The sequence below is a fragment of the Cupressus sempervirens genome, chromosome 5 (genome assembly GCF_028749045.1).
Source record: "Cupressus sempervirens isolate cs-2001-9-10 chromosome 5, ASM2874904v1, whole genome shotgun sequence".
NCBI lineage: Eukaryota > Viridiplantae > Streptophyta > Pinopsida > Cupressales > Cupressaceae > Cupressus > Cupressus sempervirens.
In genome coordinates this window covers 107,146,710-107,173,494 of record NC_143122.1, presented here as the reverse complement: position 1 = coordinate 107,173,494, position 26,785 = coordinate 107,146,710, and positions in this window count along the sequence as shown.

Below are 26,785 nucleotides of genomic sequence, written 5' to 3'. Positions count from 1 at the left end.
ATCATACATACATAAAATGTAGAGTCTAAGTAATCTCATCACATAATAAACTGAATCAATAGCACAATATCTGATAATCTCAAAAGAATGTTGCTAACCAACAACATAAAACTAGTTCTAAAAGAGTTCAGCAACAATAACAAAATGTGAACCAGAGGCAGGCACTACAGAATTCATCAACGGTTGAGAATAATTTCAATCAATGGTCAGGATTAAAGGTGAAGTTCAGTCATAAAGGGAGATTTCCAAATTAAATGGAGTTAATAGATTTAATTTGAGTAAAATAAAGAGTTAAGTGATTCAATTTGAGTAGAAAAAAGAGTCCACAGATTTAACTCATTTTTTTTATCAATAGTGAAATGAAAATTTCCCTTTTTGAACTGAAGAGAGATTTTGTTGAGATATTTAATTTAATAAAATGATATATGCTCTAATAATTACTTTTTCTATTTAATTAAATAATCTTTAATTAATTATAGACACTTTTCTTATTTAATTAAATAACTTCATTTAATTAATTAGGAATGGCTTCTCATTTAATTAAATAACTTTGTTTAATTAATTAGAAGTAAATACTCCATTTAATTAAATAATTTCGTATAATTATTTCAAAAAAAAATTTGAAACTAGTCAACTCAAGTCAACCGTGCTTAAATCTGATCAACTTTTGGTCAAACTTGATCTTTGCGTATGTGAATATGAGTAAATGTGAGTATGTATTCCAGCAACAATTCGATGCAAATTCTCATTCAACCTTTCAAAATGAAGAGATGAGGGTCTCCTAAATAGACTTTCTTAGAATTTATCAATGGTTGACATCAATTTCAATCAGTGGTCAGGATTAAAGGTGAACTTCAGTCATGAAGGGAGATTTTCAAATTAAAGGGAGTTAACAGATTTAATTTGAGTAAATTAAGGAGTTAACTGATTCAATTTGAGTAGAAAAAGGAGTTAACTGATGTAGCTCATTTTTGATCAATAGTGAACTAGAAATTTCCCTTTTTGAACTGAAGAGAGATTTTGTTGAGATATTTAATTTAATAAAATGAGATATGCTCTCATAATTACTTTTTCTATTTAATTATATAATCTTTAATTAATTAGAAACACTTTTATTATTTAATTAAATAACTTCATTTAATTAATTAGGAATGGCTTCTCATTTAATTAAATAACTTTGTTTAATTAATTAGAAGTAAGTACTCCATTTAATTAAATAATTTTGTTTAATTATTTCAAAATTATTTTCAAAATTAGTCAACTCAAGTCAACCATGGGTAAATCTGGTCAACTTTTAGTCAAACTTGATCTTTGCGTATGTGAATATGAGCAAATGTGAGTATGAATTTCAGCAACAATTCGATGCAAATTCTCATTCAACCTTTCAATATGAAGAGATGAGGGTCTCTTAAATTGACTTTTCTTGAATTCATCAACAGTTGAGATCAATTTCAATCAATGGTAAGGATTAAAGGTGAAGTTCAGTCATAAAGGGAGATTTCTAAATTAAAGGGAGATACCAAATTTAATTTGAGTAAAATAAGGAGTTAACTGATTCAATTTGAGTAGAAAAAGAAGTTAACGGATTTAACTCATTTTTTATTAATAGTGAACTGAAAATTTTCTTTTTTGAACTGAAGGGAAATTTTGTTGAGATATTTAATTGAATAAAATGAGATATGCTCTCATAATTACTTTTTCTATTTAATTAAATAATCTTTAATTAGTTAGGGACACTTTTCTTATTTAATTAAATAACTTCATTTAATTAATTAGGAATGGCTTCTCAGTTAATTAAATAACTTTGTTTAATTAATTAGAAGTAAGTACTCTATTTAATTAAATAATTTTATTTAATTATTTCAAAAAAAAATTTGAAACTAGTCAGCTCAAGTCAACCGTAGTTAAATCTTTTCAACTTTTGGTCAAAATTGATCTTTGCGTATGTGAATATGAGCAAATGTGAGTATGAATTCTATCAACAATTCGATGCAAATTCTCATTCAACCTTTCAAAATGAAGAGATGAGGGTCTCTTAAATAGACTTTCCTGGAATTCATCAATGGTTGAGATCGATTTCAATCAACGGTCAGGATTAAAGGTGAAGTTTAGTCATAAAGGGAGATTTCCAAATTAAAGGGAGTTAACAGATTCAATTTGAGTAAAATAAGGAGTTAACTGATTCAATTTGAGTAGAAAAAGGAGTTAACTCATTTAACTCATTTTTTATCAATAGTGAACTGGAAATTTCTCTTTTTAAACTAAAGAAAGATTTTGTTGAGATATTTAATTTAATAAAATGAGATATGCTCTCATAATTACTTTTTCTATTCAATTAAATAATCTTTAATTAATTAGAGACACTTTTCTTATTTAATTAAATAACTTCATTTAATTAATTAGGAATGGCTTCTCATTTAATTAAATAACTTTGTTTATTTAATTAGAAGTAAGTACTCCATTTAATTAAATAATTTCATTTAATTATTTCAAAATTCTTTTTGAAACTAGTCAACTGAAGTCAACCATGGCTAAATTTGGTCAACTTTTGGTCAAACTTGATCTTTGCGTATGTGAATATGAGCAAATGTGAGTATGAATTCCAGCAACAATTCGATGCAAATTCTCATTCAACCTTTCAAAATGAAGAGATGAGGGTCTTTTAAATAGACTTTTCTTTAATTCATCAACGATTGAGATCGATTTCAATCAATGGTCAGGATTAAAGGTGAAGTTCAGTCATAAAGGAAGATTTTCAAATTAAAGGGAGTTAACAGATTTAATTTGAGTAAAATAAAGAGTTAACTGATTCAATTTGAGTAGAAAAAGGAGTGAACGGATTTAACTCATTTTTTATTAATAGTGAACTGGAAATTTTCCTTTTTGAACTGAAGAGTAATTTTTTTGAGATATTTAATTGAATAAAATGAGATATGCTCTCATAATTACTTTTTCTATTTAATAATATAATCTTTAATTAGTTAGGGACACTTTTCTTATTTAATTAAATAACTTCATTTAATTAATTAGGAATGGCTTCTCATTTAATTAAATAACTTTGTTTAATTAATTAGAATTAAGTACTCTATTTAAGTAAATAATTTCGTTTAATTATTTCAAAATTCTTTTCAAAACTAGTTGACTCAAGTCAACTGTAGTTAAATCTTTTCAACTTTTGGTCAAACTTGATCTTTGCGTATGTGAATATGAGCAAATGTGAGTATGAATTTCAGCAACAATTCGATGAAAATTCTCATTCAACCTTTCAAAATGAAGAGATGAGAGTCTCTTAAATAGACTTTCCTTGAATTTATCAACGGTTGAGATCGATTTCAATCAACGGTCAGGATTAAAGGTGAAGTTCAATCATAAAAGAAGATTTCTATATTAAAAGTAGTTAACATATTTAATTTGAGTAAAATAAGGAGTTAACTAATTCAATTTGAGTAGAAAAAGGAGTTAACTGATTTAATTCATTTTTTATCAATAGTGAATTAGAAATTTCCCTTTTTGAACTTAAGAGAGATTTTGTTGAGATATTTATTTTAATAAAATGAGATATGCTCTGATAATTAATTTTTCTATTTAATTAAATAATGTTTAATTAATTAGAGACACTTTTGTTATTTAATTAAATAACTTCATGTAATTAATTAGGAATGGCTTCTCATTTAATTAAATAACTTTGTTTAATTTATTAGAATTAAGTACTCCATTTAATTAAATAATTTTGTTTAATTATTTCAAAATTCTTTTCGAAACTAGTCAACTCAAGTCAACCGTGGTTAAATCTAGTCAACTTTTGGTCAAACTTGATCTTTGCATATGTGAATATGAGCAAATGTGAGTATGAATTCCAGCAACAATTCGATGCAAATTCTCATTCAACCTTTCAAAATGAAGAGATGAGGGTCTCTTAAATAGACTTTCCTAGAATTCATCAGTGGTTGAGATTGATTTCAATCAACAATTAGGATTAAAGGTGAAGTTCAGTCATAAAGGGAGATTTCCAAATTAAAGGGAGTTAACAAATTTAATTTGAGTAAAATGTGAGGCCTCGCCCCAACCCTCCGTAGCCCTAGTTTTTATTTTATCATTTTGATACTCACGACTCGAGATGGTTGAGACACTATCAGATACTTGAACATATCATATTTTCTTCATGTTGTGTGATGTTGTTTTCAGATATTGATGTCCGTCATTTAATGCTTTATGTATATGTATGTGATGAATTAACTAAAATGTAGGAGTAACACATTAATTTTGGAATCTTTATGATTAAGGATGTAAGTAGGATGCAAGAAACCCTTATTTATGTATGTTTCAATTTAAGTAAATTTCTGATACGTATGTATGTACATGTGATTTTTCGGGACTACTAATGTGTGCAATGAGTGTGCGGATATTTTAGTTGAGAAAACTGACGAAGGAACAGAACTGATCTCCATGTGCTAATTTTCGAAACCTTTTTGTTCGTAATTGAAGTATTGTATTGTGAGATGTATGTATGTATCTCTTTGTGTTCAGTAAATGTTAATGTTCGTAACTATGTTCTTTCAGTGTCACTTGACACTCATGAATTGTTTGTGCTCTTCAGTGTGTTGATTAAGGTTAGCTGTGTACCCTTTGGACCAAGTTGGTTTAAGTTAGTGTCAGATTACTATTAGGTTCTTAATTGAAGTTAGTCGTCCCTAATCCAGATTAGTGCGTATTTGCATGTTAGAGTAGTTAGAAGGTGCTATTTTATTCCTAGATTTTATTTGGCTCTAAACCTTTGTCCTAAGACTTAAAACATGAAATTATTCTACCCAAAGGGTATGGGTATGGGTTAGGGTTCTTTTCCAACCCCTAAGCCCCTTTTATTGACTTTTGAGGTCACTCAAAAAGTCTCTTTTTGCCTTTGTGCGAAAATTGACCATGGGTATCTTGTGTTACCTCACCTCACCTCCACTTAGGGTTTAACCATAGTGTAGGTTGACTTAGGAGTTTCTAGAATTGTAAGTAGGTGGGAGTAGTTATTGATCCCTTTGGCGGTTGAGTTTGAGGATTATTTAGAGGCCCTTCTTGGTCTAGTTGGGGGGTTACCCAATCTCTACTTTTAGAGAAAGTTTGGAAGATAGTTGGAGATTGAAGGAAGAAAAGGATAAGCTCTTCTCAAACCTCCATTGTTACCATCACTCTTTGTTGAAGGTAGGATTCTTGGCCTTGTATTTGGTTTTCTCCATGTTTGATCATGCTTGTCCTTGCATATGGTGTTGTATTGCTATTTGTTGCTTGCTTGTATGTTGGGTTGATTTGGATGGTTTTTATTTTGTGTTGTTCTTGGATTCTTCCTTGTATATCTTGATGTATTGTATTGAGGGGTTTCCATGGGGTGTATTTGGCATTACTCACCCTTGGATAGGGAAGAATTGGCCATTTGGGGGTAGGGCTTTAGTTGGACCTCAATGGTGCAGAGTCTCCTTTCATGGTGAGAGGAGGGAAAAAGGGTAGAGTGTATGGGCCCCTACCGGTCATCACATACCTTTTTGATATTGTGAAATCTTGAGTATGGAAAGGAGAGAAAATCCTTGTTGGATTGGCCCCGAAAGGGCATTTGTGGAACAAAGAAAGTTCCTGAGATATTAGCCCCGAAAGGGCTATGTTAAGGTATGGTGATTGACATCTCCCATTGGGAAAATCCACCTCCCCCCCTGGTCAGGTCCTATGTTTGGATCTATTGTGCAAAATTGGATATGGGTGTATGCTTGAATTGCTTGATGTTGTGATGTTACCCTGGGTAAGCTCTGGTTTCTCCCTATATTTCTTGAAGTTTGAAGGCATTGGAAGAAAGCATTTGTGAAGGATTTGAAAGTGTTTTCATTTGAAATGTAATCCTATGTAATTTTATTTTGAGTGTGGATGTATTGGCAATGACATTGGGTTTTCTTACTGGTTCTTTCCCGATGGAGCCTTGAACCAGGATGCAAAAAAAAAAAAAAAAAAAGATTATGAAAACTTCCTTGTATTGCTCCCATGTGATGTTGTTGTCTTATTATTGTTTAAATTTTGGAATGACCTAAAGAGGGAAATTTGTATAATGTTACCTTGGAAGAAAAGATTGAATATTATCCCTTGATATTTGTATCTCCTCAATCATATGAGAATGGAAGAGTTGCTTGGTGTTTAGTGCTGAAACATTTTAGTTGTAAGATATGAAAAGTGTTGTCATACTACGAAAATTCCACCACCTTGTGAGTATAGTAAGAATTATTGTAGAAGCATGTATTGTGTTGGAAATTAAGTTGTCTTGATTCTTAAAGATATTGAGTCTGTTTATTCCTATGCAGATTATAAGTTAGAATTCAATTACTATGGAGGAATAGCCATGTTAAGAGAATTGGTTTTATGGAATATTATCATGAATTCAAATCTCTAGAACAATAAAAGTATATGCATCAATGAAATGGATTCTTACATGTAAAGGGTTACTAAATTTCATTATTTGCAAGATATGAATAATCTTTTGTCCTTATAAGAATCATGTCATGCTTTCTATATATGCTTTTGTATGGACATATTGCCCAAATGAAACAATAAATTTATTGGTATAGGCTATCTCAACATATTTAGTAATCTCTAAAGTATCATGGTAATAATCTATTATGAGAATCCTAGCCTATAGAGGAAGAGAACTGAATAGATGATATTGGGGGTATAAGGTGTAAATATTATGGCTATAGGTGCACATTTTGTTCTCTGGAAATTATATGAGATCAAGAATTTAATATTCTTCCTATTACAAACAAATATAATAATAAAAGAATATGCACAAGTATCTCTAGCTAAATAAATAATACTAATAATAAGATACTAGCATAGAATGGCATAGTACAATAAAATATCTCATTAATTTACCACTAGGTACGTATCACCATCTTTCAATTGGGTAGTCACGAAATTGACCATTAAGGCAAGTCTCATTTGCAAGTTGATAAGACATTAAATAATAAATGACAATAGAATAAGCTTAGCCTATCGACTTCCCTCAACTTGCATCCAATCATCATAATTTTGGCAAGCTTAAATCATAGGCAAATCCACAGGCTTTACCTTCCATGGGATTTTGCTAGTATTTGATAGGTCTTTGGATCTGACATGTGTCAGATTTTTCTTCCCCATTCCTTAACTAGTGCTTGGGATCTTCTTGCAAAGAAATTGCATTTAAATCATCCTCTCTTACCTTGTAGCACGCCTACCAAGTACTGGTCTACAAAACCATTATGGCAAGAGGAAGTCGACTACTTTTGGGAATGGGAGCAATTAAGGACATGAGCATTAAGTACCTTGCAATAAGTGACATGTTTGACTTATTAAGGATACGTGGGTTTGCAAGTTTAAACTAAAAGTTAAAAAGACCTCCTTAACCATGTAAGGAGCTAGGAATCGCATGCATACGGATTAGTCTTGAATCACGTAATGTTAAAAAGGGTGAAAAGAAAGTTTAAAGTAAGACATATGGAAAAATTGATGGATCAATGACAATAACATGTCATGAAGTAAGCCATGTAAATTAATTTAGCCCTAGGTAGGTAGTCTCCTAGGAAGTAGTAATAGTTAAATTGCTATTATCATGATAAGAATTTAATAGAATTATAGGAATTGTATAGTTAGAGTGTAGATTATTTTGTCTTCAATTAATATGGATTAGATTGTATTTTTAGGAGGTGTTAGACATTATTTTAAATGTTACTTTGTTAGTAGTGGTTAAGTTTACTTTTTTTATTATTAAATGTTATTTGTTATTTTTTTTTGTATAGTATGCTATTGATATATATTAGTTAGATTTTATTATGTTTAATTTTAATTCAATTGGCTTTTAATTGTATAATTAGCATTAGTAGTTAATTTTTGCTCTAGGCATTAAAAGTGGTATAACATTATAAGTTATGTTCATGCTAGCATGGAATGACAATTTTGGTTTTTAGGATGTTAAAATGGTTCTAATTCAAGAGGATAAATTTCAAATCTAAATATTCTAATATAAAGGAGATTTAATGTTTTTTTTTATAAAACAATTAATGGTATAAAAATTAGTTAGATTTATTGTAATATTATCATATAAATATTGGGCTTTAAACTATAATAGTTTTGAACGAGGATTAGATTTACTTGTAGATTTATTGTAGTGACTCAAGTCTTTTGTTCTTTTATTGTAAATGAATAATTAATTAATTTAGATTGTAATGTCGTTTATGATGATAAGTTAATAGGAGGCTCTGGCCTTTTAGTTCATCTGCAGGGTTAGTGGTTTAACTCTCATGATCAAATTATATAATTAAAACAATTGATGGATTATGACTTCATTAAATGGATTAATTAGTTAACTCAAACTCATTCCTTGAACCTTTGGGTTAATTATTTTCGAGCTACTCAAACAACAAGTCTCATCATGGTTTATTCATCGTAATCCTAGTAGAACATGTTATTCTAATTATTTTTACACAAAAAAGAAAATTGTGTGTTTTTGCCCTTGTAGTTTTGCCATGACATAAAATAAGGAGTTAACTGATTCAATTTGAGTAGAAAAAGGAGTTAACTGATTTAACTCATTTTTTATCAATAGTGAACTGGAAATTTCCCTTTCTGAACTGAAGAGAGATTTTGTTGAGATATTTAATTTAATAAAATGAGATATGCTCTCATAATTAATTTTTCTATTTAATTAAATAATCTTTAATTAATTACAGACACTTTTCTTATTTAATTAAATAACTTCATTTAATTAATTAGGAATGGCTTCTCATTTAATTAAATAAATTTTTTTAATTAATTAGAAGTAACTACTCCATTTAATTAAATAATTTTTTTTAATTATTTCAAAATTCTTTTTGAAACTAGTCAACTCAAGTCAACCGTGGTTAAATCTGGTCAACTTTTGGTCAAACTTGATCTTTGCATATGTGAATATGAGCAAATGTGAGTATGAATTCCAGCAACAATTCGATGCAAATTCCCATTCAACCTTTCAAAATGAAGAGATGAGGGTCTCTTAAATAGACTTTCTTGGAATTCATCAATGGTTGAGATTGATTTCAATCAATGTTCAGGATTAAAGGTGAAGTTCAGTCATAAAGGGAGATTTCCAAATTAAAGGGAGTTAACAGATTTAGTTTGAGGAAAATAAGGAGTTAACTGATTTAATTCATTTTTGATCAATAGTGAACTGAAAATTTCCCTTTTTGAATTGAAGAGAGATTTTGTTGAGATATTTAATTTAATAAAATGAGATATGCTCTCATAATTACTTTTTCTATTTAATTAAATAATCTTTAATTAATTAGAGACACTTTTCTTATTTAATTATGTCATGCCCTAAATTTACCCTAAATGTACATTAAGCACAATTTTATTTTATTTTTAAATTATTATTATTATTATTAATTAATTTCATAAGCCTAAATAACCTCGAAAAGAGATATGTGTGTTACAACTATATCATCACTAAGTTGGACATCCATTTGACATCTACTGACCCTGGGTTTGGAAAGAGAATACTCATACCTACTACTTCAATCTGTACTCCACATTTCAATGTCATCTTTACTAATTTTTCATATGAGTTAACATTTTTTCAATGCATGTAACCCTCGATTAACCATCCATTAGAACTATCGTCAACTTTGATGCCAACTATGCTACTCTAGGCAATCGATTCAAATAACAATATATACACAATTAACACTTTTCTAGAGTATTTAAAATGTTCCCAAAATCAATGGGTGTATATTTTTATTATTTTCATATCCCAACTTACATCTTTCATTGACATAGTTATTAAGATTTAATTATCTATTTATTATTCATATTATATCTCTAATGTAAGCGACATCACATTTTAATATTAGGGTCAATACCTACTACAATTGAAATTGTAGTGAAAAGAATGATCAATTCATTTATATAAACATATATCATAAAAGAATGATTTTAAAAGATAATCTATCCTTACTAATACTAAGGTAACAAAATGAATGCATATGAACATATTAACTATCCATCTATCTAAAATACCCTATTAATCATAGTCCATTAACTTGACCCCACTCACATTTCTTTTAAGAAGATGAAATACTTTTTCTCTAGCAAAGTTCCAAATCACCCTACTACCCAGGTGCTACTACCCCATAATCTTCTTCACTTACCCATAGACCAAGAAAATTCCTTGGGTTTCTCTCCATGGTGGGCTCACTTACCAAATTTTTGGCCAAGACAAGCATCGACACCTTTTCCATGAGTCAAATCCTATTAATATTTTGAATTCCCATGTTAAATCGACTTGCGACTTGGTCCCATATTGTTGGCAGCGTGGAGTTTATCCTAGTCTTAATTAGGTGGGTGAAGAAAGAAATATAAAATGCCATAACTTCTTCCAAGGCAAATCAAGGCGTCAAGGAAAAAATGGAAGCCATTCCCTCTTGTCAGAATTATGTCATAAACTTGCACGGTATTCCAATATAATATTTGAAGGCACAAAGCGCCTAGGGAATAGGTGGATGAAATAAGTCTTGGTCATGTCAGAGAAATTAAATACCTTGGTCTCCATAGCATATTAAATTGTTTTCTCATTCACCAACCCATGCTAGCCTAGGGTAGATAATATAGTAGGTTGTTTGTGACGCTATGTCTTGTTTAAAATATTACTTGGTGCTAGTTTAGGTTTGTTTAACATAAGAATTGTATATATATTTTTTTAAAAGTTTCTTTTGATTTGATAGGGTGTTGACTTGAGTTATGTGAGGCCCCTTCTAATGCAATTAATATGATGGTTAGTTTATTATGTTAAAATATGCTTTATAGGTTATAGGGTCCTAGGAGTCTAAGGAATACTCTTGAATATTTTAATGTTTGTATTAAGAGAAGAGATTTATTTTACTTTCTCATACATTTTCCAAAGGATAAAATGTGCACCTACAGCAAGCTTGTGTCTTAAGTCTTGTATATTTTATATCATCACTTGATTTTCTTCTTCTGTAATCTAGGATATTCAAGGTAAGTTATTGCAAGGATAATTAGGAGATAATTATAAACTAAGTATAGTTTTAAAATTGTGATTCATTTAGCATTCAAAACATTAACTTAATCCAATAACTCAACATTTCATGACAAGACTTTATATGAAGTTATCTGGATTATCCCTATCTATGAATTATGAAATTTAGAAACCATTTTCTCAACATTATCTTCTTATGCAGATCTAGATTTGAATGTACATTCACAATTGGTAAACAATGGAACTAAAATGGTAATAGCAATCCACCAGGATAATCCTTCTTATGAATATTATATATTCTATGATATCAAATTTCTTTTGCGTTCCACTCAAGAGCATCAAGTAATTTGGATCTCTGATTGGTGTTACCATCCAATAAAACAACAATATTATTACAATGAATTATCTTCACTGATACCCTCATGATACACAAAAAGATGGTGAAGTCAACATATCATAATATACACAATGGAAAATACTTTTACTACACATGAGCACTCACAACCTTTCCATTGACAATCAAACCAAGACAATAGCTTTCTCTTACAATACATTTAGGCTCACATAACAAAATGGAGTTTTTCTCTCTATCTCATCTCAATGCAATATTGTCTTCTCCTCCTATGCACATGGAAGATAACAAGGACTCCAAGTTTCCAATATTTTTCTCTAAGAACTTGCAAATGCATCACAACAAAACAACAAGGACCATGGGTGCTTTCCACTCAACCATAGGCCTCAAAGAGACCACCCCCGCGCTAGGGGAACAAGGCTCAAACAAAATCCACATACACACTTGTAAGAAACATATACACCACATAAAAAAACTGCAACAAATCCCATCCCAAGGATATTTCACAAAGGCTCACCATTGAAACCTTGAACATAGGGTGAAGGTGGAAACACAAGGAGGTTTACCATTTCATATCATATTTTCCATAAAACTCATGCCCTTTCGGGGCTAAATCAACAAAATACAAGGCCCTTTCAGGGCTTCATAATATCATGCCCTTTTAGGGCTTCATAAACATCTTCCACCACACACACTACCAACACAACATCCTCCACCACACACAACCAATAGCTTTAGCTTCCTACAAACCCATACTTCAGTTACTTCCTTCCTCACCATTTTTTTTTTTTTTTCTTATCCTCCCCCAAGGCAAAATATGAATATGACAATGGCACACAATGGAGCCCATACTCCAAGATCCTCAACTATGCAATCCAACTGCTACCTATTCACCCTGGACTTCTCTTCCCTTCCCACAAGGGTGAGTGTAAGTCCCACACCCATAAGAACACTCAAGCACAACAAGAAAAAAAAACCAAGTAGCAATAAAACAACAGATTTTCAAGAGCACATCACATTATCACAACACAATATCAACACCCATAATGCAACAAGGAAATAGAGGAAATCCAAACCTCATACTCACAATACTCCACACAATACAACAAGATTCACAATGGTGTCACACTAATCTACATGGAATAAACACCATTCAAACACTCACATGAATGCTACTCCACAATGCAATGCAATGCATACTCCATTGATAAACTCCACACTTGCAGATTGGCTTAACCATGCTAAAAGAAAGAAAAAGGAAAGGAAGCAAGCTTGAGATACCAACCTTGGTCCAAGCTAGGGTAAGGATAGTTGCAGTAGAGCTCCCCTCCTCTCCCTCCAAAACCTAACTGTCTCTAAAATTAGAGTGGTCAAGTGGTTTCTCATTTAGCCATACCTCCATATATATATCCTTCTCATTTTCGGATTCCATAAAGAATGCCATTTTCATGGGGTCTCCTAGGTCCACTAGACACCCTAAAGGTCATTAATAGCTCCCTAGCCTATAGTACTAACATGGGTGGGGTTAATTTTAATCCCAACTTACCTTAAAGTTACTTAATGACCCTCCCAAAGCTAGGTGATTCAAATTTCAAATTCCCCAAGGTGATGACCTTGTCCTTTTACTTACTAAGGCAATAATCAAATTCCTCAATTGAGGCATTTATCATGGAATAAGGTGGCCACATGATCCATTGACGAATAACATGTCATATCACATAACAAGCACAAGTGTCAAGTGACACACACAAAATATCACATTATATTAAAAAAATGACTTGTTTTACAATAATACATGAACTAGGTTACTATGCACACATACAATTCACATATACAAAATAAAACACATTACAATTAGGTTTGAATCTTTTCCACTGATTCAATCTTGGTTATGTCATGTTTGTAGTAGTTTGAGCCTTAATTCCCCTTTAACCCATGGTCAAATTCCTGCACACTAAACTGGAGCGTCAGTAGTCCAAGAAAATTATATAAGCATATGTAAAATAAATCATTATCTCATTCAACATTAGACATGAATATATTTCATCATCTCAAATTAACTTTCCCTTTCTTAATCATTTCAAATATAACCTTCAAAATATTAAAATATCAAAACTTACATATCACATTCGACATTTAAGTTCCATACTTGATTCCTTATAATTACATTACTTCTTCTAACAATTTCCATGTAAAATGTTCAAAATACTATAAAACTAAACTTTACTTATCAACATAACATGGTCAATTTAATATTCTGAATAACTTCATATTCTATAACAAGATGTTGAATACATAACTATTGAATCCCTAGGTATGCAGGTTAGGTCTCATTACATAACAAAATTTATCCTTTAACACTAATTTCCACTTCAACATTATCTTCTTATATTACAAGCATTTCTACCATTCAATTTCTATTAAAGCTATGCCAATAGCTTACAACATGAAATAGAATCATTAAATGCATCAATTAGGTCATAATATGCAGAGGTAATTGCAAATCATCAAAATGCAGATATTAAAATGACATAACCCTATAGTCTTAAAAGAGTATTAAACATAGGATTAAAATCACCGTAATCCAATTATCTCATTGGTACTATGATGAATTGGGTGAAGCCTCACAAATTAAATAACTTCATTTAATTAATTAGGAATGGCTTCTAATTTAATTAAATAACTTTGTTTAATTAATTATAAGTAAGCACGCCATTTAATTAAATAATTTCATTTAATTATTTCAAAATTCTTTTCGAAACTAGTCAACTCAAGTCAACCGTGGTTAAATCTGGTCAACTTTTGGTCAAACTTGATCTTTGCGTATGTGAATATGAGCAAACATGAGTATGAATTCCAGCAACAATTCGATGCAAATTCTCATTCAACCTTTCAAAATGAAGAGATGAGGGTCTCCTAAATAGACTTTCTTGGAATTCATCAACGATTGAGATCAATTTCAATCAACGGTCAGGATTAAAGGTCAAGTTCAGTCATAAAGGGAGATTTCCAAATTAAAGGGATTAACAGATTTAATTTGAGTAAAATAAGGAGCTAACTGATTCATTTTGAGTAGGAAAAGGAGTTAACTGATTTAACTCATTTTTGATCAATAGTGAATTGAAAATTTTCCTTTTTGAACTGAAGAGAGATTTTGTTGAGATATTTAATTTAATAAAATGAGATATGCTCTCATAATTAATTTGTTTATTTAATTAAATAATCTTTAATTAATTAGAGAAACTTTTCTTATTTAATTAAATAACTTTATTTAATTAACTAGGAATGGCTTCTCATTTAATTAAATAACTTTGTTTAATTAATTAGAAGTACTCCATTTAATTAAATAATTTAATTTAATTATTTCAAAATTATTTTCGAAACTATTCGAATCAAGTCAACCGTGGTTAAATCTGGTCAACTTTTGATCAAACTTGATCTTTGCGTATGTGAATATGAGCAAATGTGAGTATAAATTCCAACAACAATTTGATGCAAATTTTCATTTAACCTTTCAAAATGAAGAGATGAGGGTCTCTTAAATAGACTTTCTTGGAATTCATCAATGGTTGAGATCGATTTCAATCAACAGTCAGGATTAAAGGTGAAATTCAGTCATAAAGGGAGATTTCCAAATTAAAGGGAGTTAACAGATTTAATTTGAGTAACACAAGGAGTTAACTGATTCAATTTGAGTAGAAAAAGGAGTTAATTGATTTAACTCATTTTTTATCAATAGTGAACTGCAAATTTCCCTTTTTGAACTAAAGAGAGATTTTGTTGTGATATTTAATTTAATAAAATGAGATATGCTCTCATAATTACTTTTTCTATTTAATTAAATAATCTTTAATTAATTATAAACACTTTTCTTATTTAATTAAATAAATTCATTTAATTAATTAGGAATGGCTTCTCATTTAATTAAATAACTTTTTTTAATTAATTAGAAGTAAGTACACCATTTAATTAAATAATTTCATTTAATTATTTCAAAATTCTTTTCGAAACTATTCAACTCAAGTCAACCGTGGTTAAATCTGGTCAACTTTTGGTCAAACTTGATCTTTGCATATGTGAATATGAGCAAATGTGAGTATGAATTCCAGCAACAATTCGATGCAAATTCTCATTCAACCTTTCAAAATGAAGAGATGAGGGTCTATTAAATAGACTTACCTGGAATTCATCAACGGTTCGGATCGATTTCAATCAACGGTCAGGATTAAAAGTGAAGTTCAGTCATAAAGGGAAATTTACAAATTTAAGGGAGTTAACCGATTTAATTTGAGTAAAATAATGAGTTAACTGATTCAATTTGAGTAGAAAAAGGAGTTAACTGATTTAACTCATTTTTGATCAATAATGAACTTGAAATTTCCCTTTTTGAACTGAAGAGAGATTTTGTTGAGATATTTAATTTAATAAAATGAGATATGCTCTCATTATTACTTTTTCTATTTAATTTAATAATCTTTAAATAATTAGAGACACTTTTCTTATTTAATTAAATAACTTCATTTAATTAATTAGGAATGGCTTCTCATTTAATTAAATAACTTTGTTTAATTAATTAGAAGTAAGTACTCCATGTAATTAAATAATATTGTTTCATTATTTCAAAATTCTTTTCGAAACTCGTCAACTCAAGTCAACTGTGGTTAAATCTGGTCAACTTTTGGTCAAACTTGATCTTTGTGTATGTGAATATGAGCAAATGTGAGTATGAATTCTAGCAACAATTCGATGCAAATTCTTATTGAACATTTCAAAATGAAGACATGAGGGTCTCTTAAAGAGACTTTCCTGGAATTCATCAATGATTGAGATCAATTTCAATCAACGGTAAAGATTAAAGGTGAAGTTCAGTCATAAAGGGAGATTTCCAAATTAAAGGGAGTTAATAGATTTAATTTGAGTAAAATAATGAGTTAACTGATTCAATTTGAGTAAAAAAAGGAGTGAACTAATTTAACTTATTTTTTATCAATAGTGAACTGAAAATTTCTTTTTTTGAACTGAAGAGAGATTTTGTTGAGATATTTAATTTAATAAAATGAGATATGCTCTCATAATTAATTTTTCTATTTAATTAAATAATCTTTAATTAATTAGAGACCCTTTTCTTATTTAATTAAATAACTTCATTTAATTAATTAGCAATGGCTTCTCATTTAATTAAATAACTTTGTTTAATTAATTAGAAGTAAGAAGTCCATTTAATTAAATAATTTAGTTTAATTATTTCAAAATTCTTTTTGAAACTAGCCAACTCAAGTCATCCGTCGTTAAATCTGGTCAACTTTTGGTCAAACTTGATCTTTGTGTATGTGAATATGAGCAAATGTAAGTATGAATTCCAACAACAATTCGATGCAAATTCTCATTCAACCTTTCAAAATGAAGAGATGAGGGTCTCTTAAATAGACTTTTTTGAAATTTATCAACGATTGAGGTCGATTTCAATCAACGGTTAGGATTAAAAGTGAAGTTCAGTCATAAACGGAGATTTCCAAATTAAAGGGAGTTAACCGATTTAATTTGAGTAAAATAAAGAGTTAACTGATTCAATTTGAGTAGAAAAAGGAACCAAATGATTTCACTCATTTTTTATCTATAGTGAACTGGAAATTTCCCTTTTTGAACTGAAGAGAGATTTTGTTGAGATATTTAATTTAATAAAATGAGATAGACTCTCATAATTACTTTTTCTATTTAATTAAATAACTTCATTTAATTAATTAGGAATGGCTTCTCATTTAATTAAATAACTTTTTTTAATTAATTAGAAGTAAGTACTCCATTTAATTAAATAATTTCGTTTAATTATTTCAAAATTCTTTTCGAAACTACTCAACTCAAGTAAAGCGTGGTTAAATCTGGTCAACTTTTGGTCTATTTGATCTTTGCGTATGTGAATATGAGCAAATGTGAGTATGAATTTAAGCAACATTTCGATGCAAATACTCATTCAACGTTTCAAAATGAAGAGATGACGGTCTCTTAAATAGACTTTCCCAGAATTCATCAATGGTTGAGATCGATTTCAATCAACGGTCAGGATTAAAGGTGAAGTTCAGTCATAAAGGGAGATTTCCAAATTAAAGGGAGTTAACATATTTAATTTGATTAAAATAAGGAGTTAACTGATTCAATTTGAGTAGAAAAAGGAGTTAAATGATTTAACTCATTTTTGATCAATAGTAAACTGGAAATTTCCCTTTTTGAACCGTGGTTAAATCTGGTCAGCTTTTGGTCAAACTTGATCTTTGCGTATGTGAATATGAGCAAATGTAAGTATGAACTTCAACAACAATTCGATGCAAATTCTCATTCAACCTTTCAAAATGAAGAGATGAGGGTCTCTTAAATAGACTTTCCTAAAATTCATCAACAATCGAGATCAATTTCAATCAACAGTCAGGATTAAAGGTGAAGTTCATTCATAAAGGGAGATTTTCAAATTAAAGGGAGTTAACAGATTTAATTTGAGTAAAAATAGGAGTTAATTGATTCAATTTGAGTAGAAAAAGGAGTCAACTGATTTAACTCATTTTTTATCAATAGTGAACATGAAATTTCTCTTTTTGAACTAAAGAGAGATTTTGTTGAGATATTTAATTTAATAAAATGAGATATGCTCTCATAATTTCTTTTTCTATTTAATTAAATAATCTTTGATTTATTAGAGACACTTTTCTTATTTAATTAAATGACTTAATTTAATTAATGAGGAATGGCTTCTCATTTAATTAAATAACTTTGTTTAATTAATTATAACAAAGTACTCCATTTAATTAAATAATTTCATTTAATTATTTCAAAATTCTTCTCGGAACTAGTCAACTCAAGTCAATCGTAGTTAAATTTGGTCAACTTTTGGTCAAACATGATCTTTGCATATGTGAATATGAGCAAATGTGAGTATGAATTCCAGCAATAATTTGATGCAAATTCTCATTCAACCTTTCAAAATGAAGAGATGAGGGCCTCTTCAATAGACTTTCCTTGAAATCATCAAGGGTTGAGATTAATTTCAATCAACGATCAGGATTAAATGTGAAGTTCAATCCTAAAGGGAGATTTCCGAATTAAAGAGAGTTAATAAATTTAATTTGAGTAAAATAAGAAGTGAACTGATTCAATTTGAGTAGAAAAATGAGTCCACAGATTTAACTCATTTTTTATCAATAGTGAATTGGAAATTTCCTTTTTTGAACTGAAGAGAGATTTTGTTAAGATATTTAATTTAATAAAATGAGATATGCTCTCATAATTACTTTTTCTATTTAATTAAATAATCTTTAACTAATTAGGGACACTTTTCTTATTTAATTAAATAACTTCATTTAATTAATTAGGAATGGCTTCTCATTTAATTAAATAACTTTGTTTAATTAATTAGAAGTATGTACTCCATTTAATTAAATAATTTCATGTAATTATTTCAAAATTCTTTTCGATACTAGTCAACTCAAGTCAATTGTGGTTAAATCTGGTCAAATTTTGGTCAAACTTGATCTTTGCATATGTGAATATGAGCAAATGTGATTATGAATTCCAGCAACAATTCGTTGCAAATTCTCATTCATCCTTTCAAAATGAAAAGATGAGGATCTCTTAAATAGACTTTCCTGGAATTCATCAACGGTCTGGATTAAAGGTGAAGTTCAGTCATAAAGGGAGATTTCCAAATTAAAAGGAGTTAACAGATTTAATTTGAGTAAAATAAGGAGTTAACTGATTCAATTTGAGTAGAAAAAAGAGTCAATTAATTTAACTCATTTTTGATCAATAGTGAACTGAAAATTTCCCTTTTTGAACTGAAGAGAGATTTTTTTGAGATATTTAATTTAATAAAATGAGATATGCTCTCATAATTACTTTTTCTATTTAATTAAATAATCTTTAATTAATTAGAGACACTTTTCTTATTTAATTAAATAAGTTCAATTAATTAATTAAGAATGGCTTCTCATTTAATTAAATAACTTTGTTTAATTAATTAGAAGTAAGTACTCCATTTAATTAAATAATTTCGTTTAATTATTTCAAAATTCCTTTCGAAACTCACAACTCAACTCAACCATGCTTAAATCTGGTCAACTTTTAGTCAAACTTAATCTTTGAGTATGTGAGCGAATGTGAGTATGAATTCTAGCAACAATTTGATGCAAATTCTCATTCAACCTTTCAAAATGAAGAGATGAGGGTCTCTTAAATAGACTTTCTTGGAACTCATCAACGGTTGAGATCGATTTTAATCAACGTTCATTATTAAAGGTGAAGTTCAGTCATAAAGGGAGATTTCAAAATTAAAGGGAGTTAACAAATTAAATTTGAGTAAAATAAGGAGTTCACTAATTCAATTTGAGTAGAAAAAGGAGTCAACTTATTTAACTCATTTTTGATCAATAGTGAACTAGAAATTTTCCTTTTTGAACTGAAGAGAGATTTTGTTGAGATATTTAATTTAATAAAATGAGATATGCTCTCAATATTACTTTTTTTATTTAATTAAATAATATTTCATTAATTAGAGACGCTTTTCCTATTTAATTAAATAACTTGATTTAATTAATTAGGAATGGCTTCTCATTTAATTAAATGACTTTGTTTAATTAATTAGAAGTAAGTACTCCATTTAATTAAATAATTTCATTTAATTATTTCAAAATTGTTTTCGAAAGTAGTCAACTCAAGTCAACTGTGGTTAAATCTGGTCAGCTTTTGGTCAAACTTGATCTTTGCTTATGTGAATATGAGCAAATGTTAGTATGAATTCCAGCAACAATTCGATGCAAATTCTCATTCAACATTTCAAAATGAAGAGATGAAAGTTTCTTAAATAGACTTTCCTGGAATTTATCAACATTTGAGATTGATTTAAATCAACAGTCACTATAAAAGGTAAAGTTCAGTCATAAAGGCAGATTCCCAAATTAAAGGAAGTTAATAGATTTAATTTGAGTAAAATAAGGAGTTAACTGAATAAATTTGAGAGAAAAAAGGAGATAACTGATTTAACTCATATTGATCTATAGCGAACTAGAAATTTTGCTTTTTGAACTGAAGAGAGATTTTGTTGAGATATTTAATTTAATAAAATGAGATATGCTCTCATAATTACTTTTTCTATTTAATTAAATAATCTTTAATTAATTAGAGACACTTTTCTTATTTAATTAAATAACTTAATTTAATTAGTTAGGAATGGCTTCTCATTTAATTAAATAACTTTGTTTAATTAATTAGAAGTAAGTACTCTTTATAATTAAATAATTTCATTTAATTATTTCAAATTTTTTTTCAAAACTAGTCAACCCAAGTCAACCGTGGTTAAATCTTGTCAACTTTTGGTCAAACTTGATCTTTGCGTATGCGAATATGAGCAAATGTGAGTATGAATTCCAGCAACAATTCGATGCAAATTCTCATTCAACCTTTCAAAATGAAGAGATGATGGTCTCTTAAATAGAGTTTCTTGGAATTTATCAATTGTTGAGATCGATTTCAATCAATGGTCTAGATTAAAGGTGAAGTTCAGTCATAAAGGGAGATTTCAAAATTATAGGGAGTTAACAGATTTAATTTGAGTAAAATAAGGAGTTAACTGATTCAATTTGAGTAGAAAAAGGAGTTAACTGATTTAACTCATTTTTTATCAATAGTGATCTAGAAATTTTCCTTTTTGAACTGAAGAGAGATTTTGTTGAGATATTTAATTTAATAAAATGAGATATGTTCTCATAATTACTTTTTCTATTTAAGAAAATAATATTTAATTAATTAGAGACACTTTTCTTCTTTAATTAAATAACTTAATTTACTTAGTTAGGTATGGCTTCTCATTCAATTAAATAACTTTGTTTAATTAATTAGAAGTAAGTACTCCATTTAATTAAATAATTTCATTTAATTATTTCAAAATTCTTTTCAAAACTAGTCAACTCAAGTCAACCATGGTTAAATTTGGTCAACTTTTGGTCAAACTTGATCTTTGCGTATGTGAATATGAGAAAATGTGAGTACGAATTCCAGCAACAATTCTATGCAAATTCTCATTCAACCTTTCAAAATGAAGAGATGAGGGTCTCTTAAATAGACTTTTCTGAAATTCATCAACGGTTGAGATCGATTTTATACAACGGTCAGGATTAAAGCTGAAGTTCAGTCATAAAGGGATATTTCCAAGTTAAAGGGAGTTAACAGATTTAATTTGAGTAAAATAAGGAGTTGACTGATTCAATTTGAGTAGAAAAAGGAGTTAACTGATTTAACTCATTTTTTATCAATAGTGAACTGAGAATTTCTCTTTTTGAACTGAAGAGAGATTTTTTTGATATATTTAATTTAATAAAATGAGATATGCTCTCATAATTACTTTGTCTATTTAATTAAATAATCTTTAATTAATTAGAGACACTTTTCCTATTAAATTAAATAACTTCATTTAATTAGTTAGGAATGGCTTCTCATTTAATTAAATAACTTTGTTTAATTAATTAGAAGTAAGTACTCCGTTTAATTAAATAATTTCATGTAATTATTTCAAAATTCTTTTCGAAACTAGTCAACTCAAGTCAACCGTGGTTAAATTTTGTGAACTTTTGGTCAAACTTGATCTTTGCATATGTAAATATGAGCAAATGTGAGTATGAATTCCAACAATAATTCGATGCAAATTCTCATTCAACCTTTCAAAATGAAGAAATGAGGGTCTCTTAAATATAGTTTCCTAGAATTTATCAACAGTTGAGATCGATTTCAATAAACGGTCAGGATTAAAAGTGAAGTTTAGCTATAAAGGGAGATTTCCAAATTAAAGGGAGTTAAAAGATTTAATTTGAGTAAAATAAGGAGTTAACTGATTCAATTTAACTAGAAAAAGGAGTTAACTGATTTAACACATTTTTGATCAATAGTGAACTGAAAATTTCCCTTTTTGAACTAAAGAGAGATTTTGTTGAGATATTTAATTTAATAAAATTAGATATGCTCTCATAATCACTTTTTCTGTTTGATTAAATAATCTTTAATTAATTAGAGACACTTTCCTTATTTAATTAAATAACTTCATTTAATTATCTAGGAATGGCTTTTCATTTAATTAAATAACATTGTTTAATTAATTAGAAGTAAGTACTCCATTTAATTAAATAATTTTATTTAATTATTTCAAAATTGTTTTCGAAACCAGTCAACTCAAGTCAACCGTGGTTAAATCTAGTCAACTTTTGGTCAAATTTGATCTTTGCATATGTGAATATGAGCAAATGTGAGTATGAATTTCAGTAACAATTCGATGCAAATTCTCATTCAACCTTTCAAAATGAAGAGATGAAGGTCTCTTCAATAGACTTTCCTGAAATTCATCAACGGTTGAGTTTGATTTTAATCTACGGTTAGGATTTAAGTTGAAGTTCAGTTATAAAGGGAGATTTCCAAATTAAATGGAGTTAGCAGATTTAATTTGAATCAATTAAGAAGTAAACTGATTCAATTTGAGTAGAAAAAGAAGTTTACTGATTTAACTCATTTTTTATCAATAGTCAATTGGAAATTTCCCTTTCTTAACTGAAAAGAGATTTTGTTGAGATATTTAATTTAATAAAATGAGATATGCTCTCATAATTACTTTTTCTATTTAATTAAATAATCTTTAATTAATTAGAGACACTTTTCTTATTTAATCAAATAACTTCATTTAATTAGTTAGGAATGGTTTCTCATTTAATTCAATAACTTTGTTTAATTAATTAGATGTAAGTACTCCATTTAATTAAATAATTTTATTTAATTATTTCAAAATTATTTTCGCAACTAGTCAACTCAAGTCAACCGTGGTTAAATCTGGTCAACTTTTTGTCAAACTTGATCTTTGCGTATGTGAATATGAGCAAATGTGAGTATGAATTCCAGCAACAATTCGATGCAAATTCTCATTCAATCTTTCAAAATGAAGAGATGAGGGTCTCTTAAATAGACTTTCCTGAAATTCATCAACTGTTGAGATCAATTTCAATAAACGGTCAGGATTAAAGGTGAAGTTCAGGCATAAAGGGAGATTTTCAAATTAAAGGGAGTTAAAAGATTTAATTTAAGTAAAATAAAGAGTTAACTGATTCAATTTGAGTAGAAAAAGGAGTTAACTCATTTAACTCATTTTTGATCAAGAGTGAACTAGAAATTTCCCTTTTTGAACTGAAGAGAGATTTTGTTGAGATATTTAATTTAATAAAATGAGATATGCTCTCATAATCACTTTTTCTGTTTAATTAAATAATCTTTAATTAATTAGAGACACTTTTTTTATTTAATTAAATAACTTCATTTAATTAGCTAGGAATGGCTTCTCATTTAATTAAATAACTTTGTTTAATTAATTAGAAGTAAGTACTCCATTTAATTAAATAATTTCATTTAATTATTGCAAAATTCTTTTCAAAACTAGTCAACTCATGTCAACCATGGTTAAATCCGATCAACTTTTGGTCAAACTTGATCTTTGCGTATGTGAATATGAGCAAATGTGAGTATGAATTACAGCAACAATCTGATGCAAATTCTCATTCAACCTTTCAAAATGAAGAGATGAGGGTCTCTTAAATAGACTTTTTTGGAATTCATCAACAGTTGAGATCGATTTCAATCAATGGTCAGGATTAAAGGTCAAGTTCAGTCATAAAGGGAGATTTCCAAATTAAAGGGAGTTAACAGATGTAATTTGAGTAAAATAAGGAGTTAACTGATTATATTTGAATAGAAAAAGGAGTTAACTGATTTAACTCATTTTTTATCAATAGTGAACTGAAAATTTCCCTTTTTGAACTGAAGAGAGGTTTTCTTGAGATATTTAATTTAATAAAATGAGATATGCTCTCACAACTACTTTTTCTATTTAATTAAATAATCTTTAATTAATTAGAGACACTTTTCTTATTTAATTAAATAACTTCATTTAATTAGTTAGGAATGGCTTCTCATTTAATTAAATAACTTTGTTTAATTAATTAGAAGTAAGTAGTCCATTTAATTAAATAATTTTGTTTAATTATTTCAAAATTATTTTCGAAACTAGTCAACTGTGGTTAAATCTGGTCAACTTTTGGTCAAACTTGATCTTTGCGTATGTGAATATGAGCAAATGTGACTATGAATTTCAACAACAATTTGATGCAAATTCTCATTCAACCTTTCAAAATGAAGAGATAAGGGTCTGTTAAATAGACTTTCCAGGAATTCATCAACGGTTGAGATCGATTTCAATCAACGGTCAGGATTAAAGGTGAAGTTTAGTCATAAAGGAAAATTTCCAAATTAAAGTGAGTTAACAGATTTAATTTGAGTAAAATAAGGAGTTAACTGATTCAATTTGAGTAGAAAAAAGAGTTTATTGATTTAACGAATTTTTGATCAATAGTGAAATAGAAATATCCCTTTTTGAACTAAAGAGAGATTTTGTTGAGATATTTATTTTAATAAAATTAGATATGCTCTCATAATTACTATTTCTATTTAAATAAATAATCTTTAATTAATTAGAGACACTTTTCTTATTTAATTAAATAACTTCATTTAATTAGTTAGGAATGGCTTCTCATTTAATTAAATAACTTTGTTTAATTAATTAGAACTAAGTACTCCATTTGATTAAATAATTTCGTTTAATTATTTAAAAATTCTTTTCGAAACTACTCAACTCAAGTCAACCGTGGTTAAATCTAGTCAACTTTTGGTCAAACTTGATTTTTGCATATGTGAATATGAGCAAATGTGAGTATGAATTTCAGCAACAATTTGATGCAAATTCTCATTCAACTTTTCAAAATGAAGAGATGAGGGTCTCTTAAATAGACTTTCTTAGAATTCATCAACGGTTGAGATCGATTTCAATCAACGGTCAGGATTAAAGGTGAAGTTCAGTCATAAAGAGAGATTTCCAAATTAACGGGAGTTAACAGATTTAATTTGAGTAAAATAAGGAGTTAACTGATTCAATTTGAGTAGAAAAAGGAGTTAACTGATGTAACTCATTTTTTATCAATAGTGTTCAAACTTGAAATTTCTCTTTTTGAACTGAAGAGAGATTTTGTTGAGATATTTAATTTAATAAAATGATAAATGCTCTCATAATTACTTTTTCTGTTTAGTTAAATAATGTTTAATTAATTAGAGACAATTTTCTTATTTAATTAAATAACTTCATTTAATTAGTAAGGAATGGCTTCTCATTTAATTAAATAACTTTGTTTAATTAATTAGAAGTAAGTACTCCATTTAATTAAATAATTTCATTTAATTATTTCAAAATTCTTTTCAAAACTAGTCAGCTCAAGTCAACCGTAGTTAAATTTGGTCAACTTTTGATCAAACTTGATCTTTGCGTATGTGAATATGAATAAATGTGAGTATGAATTCAAGCAACAATTCGATGCAAATTCTCATTCAACCTTTCAAAATGAAGAGATGAGGGTCTCTTAAATAGACTTTTGTGGAATTTATCAATGGTTGAGATCGATTTCAATCAACGGTCAGGATTAAAGGTGAAGTTCAGGTATAAAGGAAGATTTCCAAATTAAAGGGAGTTAACAAATTTAATTTGAGTTAAATAAGGAGTTAACTGATTCAATTTGAGTAGAAAAAGGAGTTAACTGATTTAACTCATTTTTGATCAATAGTGAACTGGAAATTTCCCTTTTTGAACTGAAGAGAGATTTTGTTGAGATATTTAATTTAATAAAATGAGATATGCTCTCATAATTACTTTTTTCTATTTAATTAAATAATCTTTAATTAATTAGAGACACTTTTCTTATTTAATTAAATAACTTCATTTAATTAGTTAGGAATTGTTTCTCATTTAATTAAATAACTTTGTTTAAATAATTAGAAGTAAGTACTCCATTTAACTAAATAATTTTGTTTAATTATTTCAAAATTCTTTTCGAAACTAGTCAACTCAAGTCAACCGTGGTTAAATCTGGTCAACTTTTGGTCAAACTTGATCTTTGCGTATGTGAATATGAGCAAATGTGAGTATGAATTCTAGCAACAATTTGATGCAAATTCTCATTCAACCTTTCAAAATGAAGAGATGAGGGTCTCTTAAATAGACTTTCCTGGAATTCATCAACGGTTGAGATTGATTTCAATCAACGGTCAGGATTAAAGGTGAAGTTTAGTCATAAAGGGAGATTTTCAAATTAAAGGGAATTAACAGATTTAATTTGAGTAAAATAAGGAGTTAACTGATTCAATTTGAATAGAAAGAGGAGTTAACTAATTTAACTCATTTTTGATCAATAGTGAACTTGAAATTTCCCTTTTTGAACTGAAGAGAGATTTTTTTGAGATATTTAATTTAATAAAATAAGATATGCTCTCATAATTACTTTTTC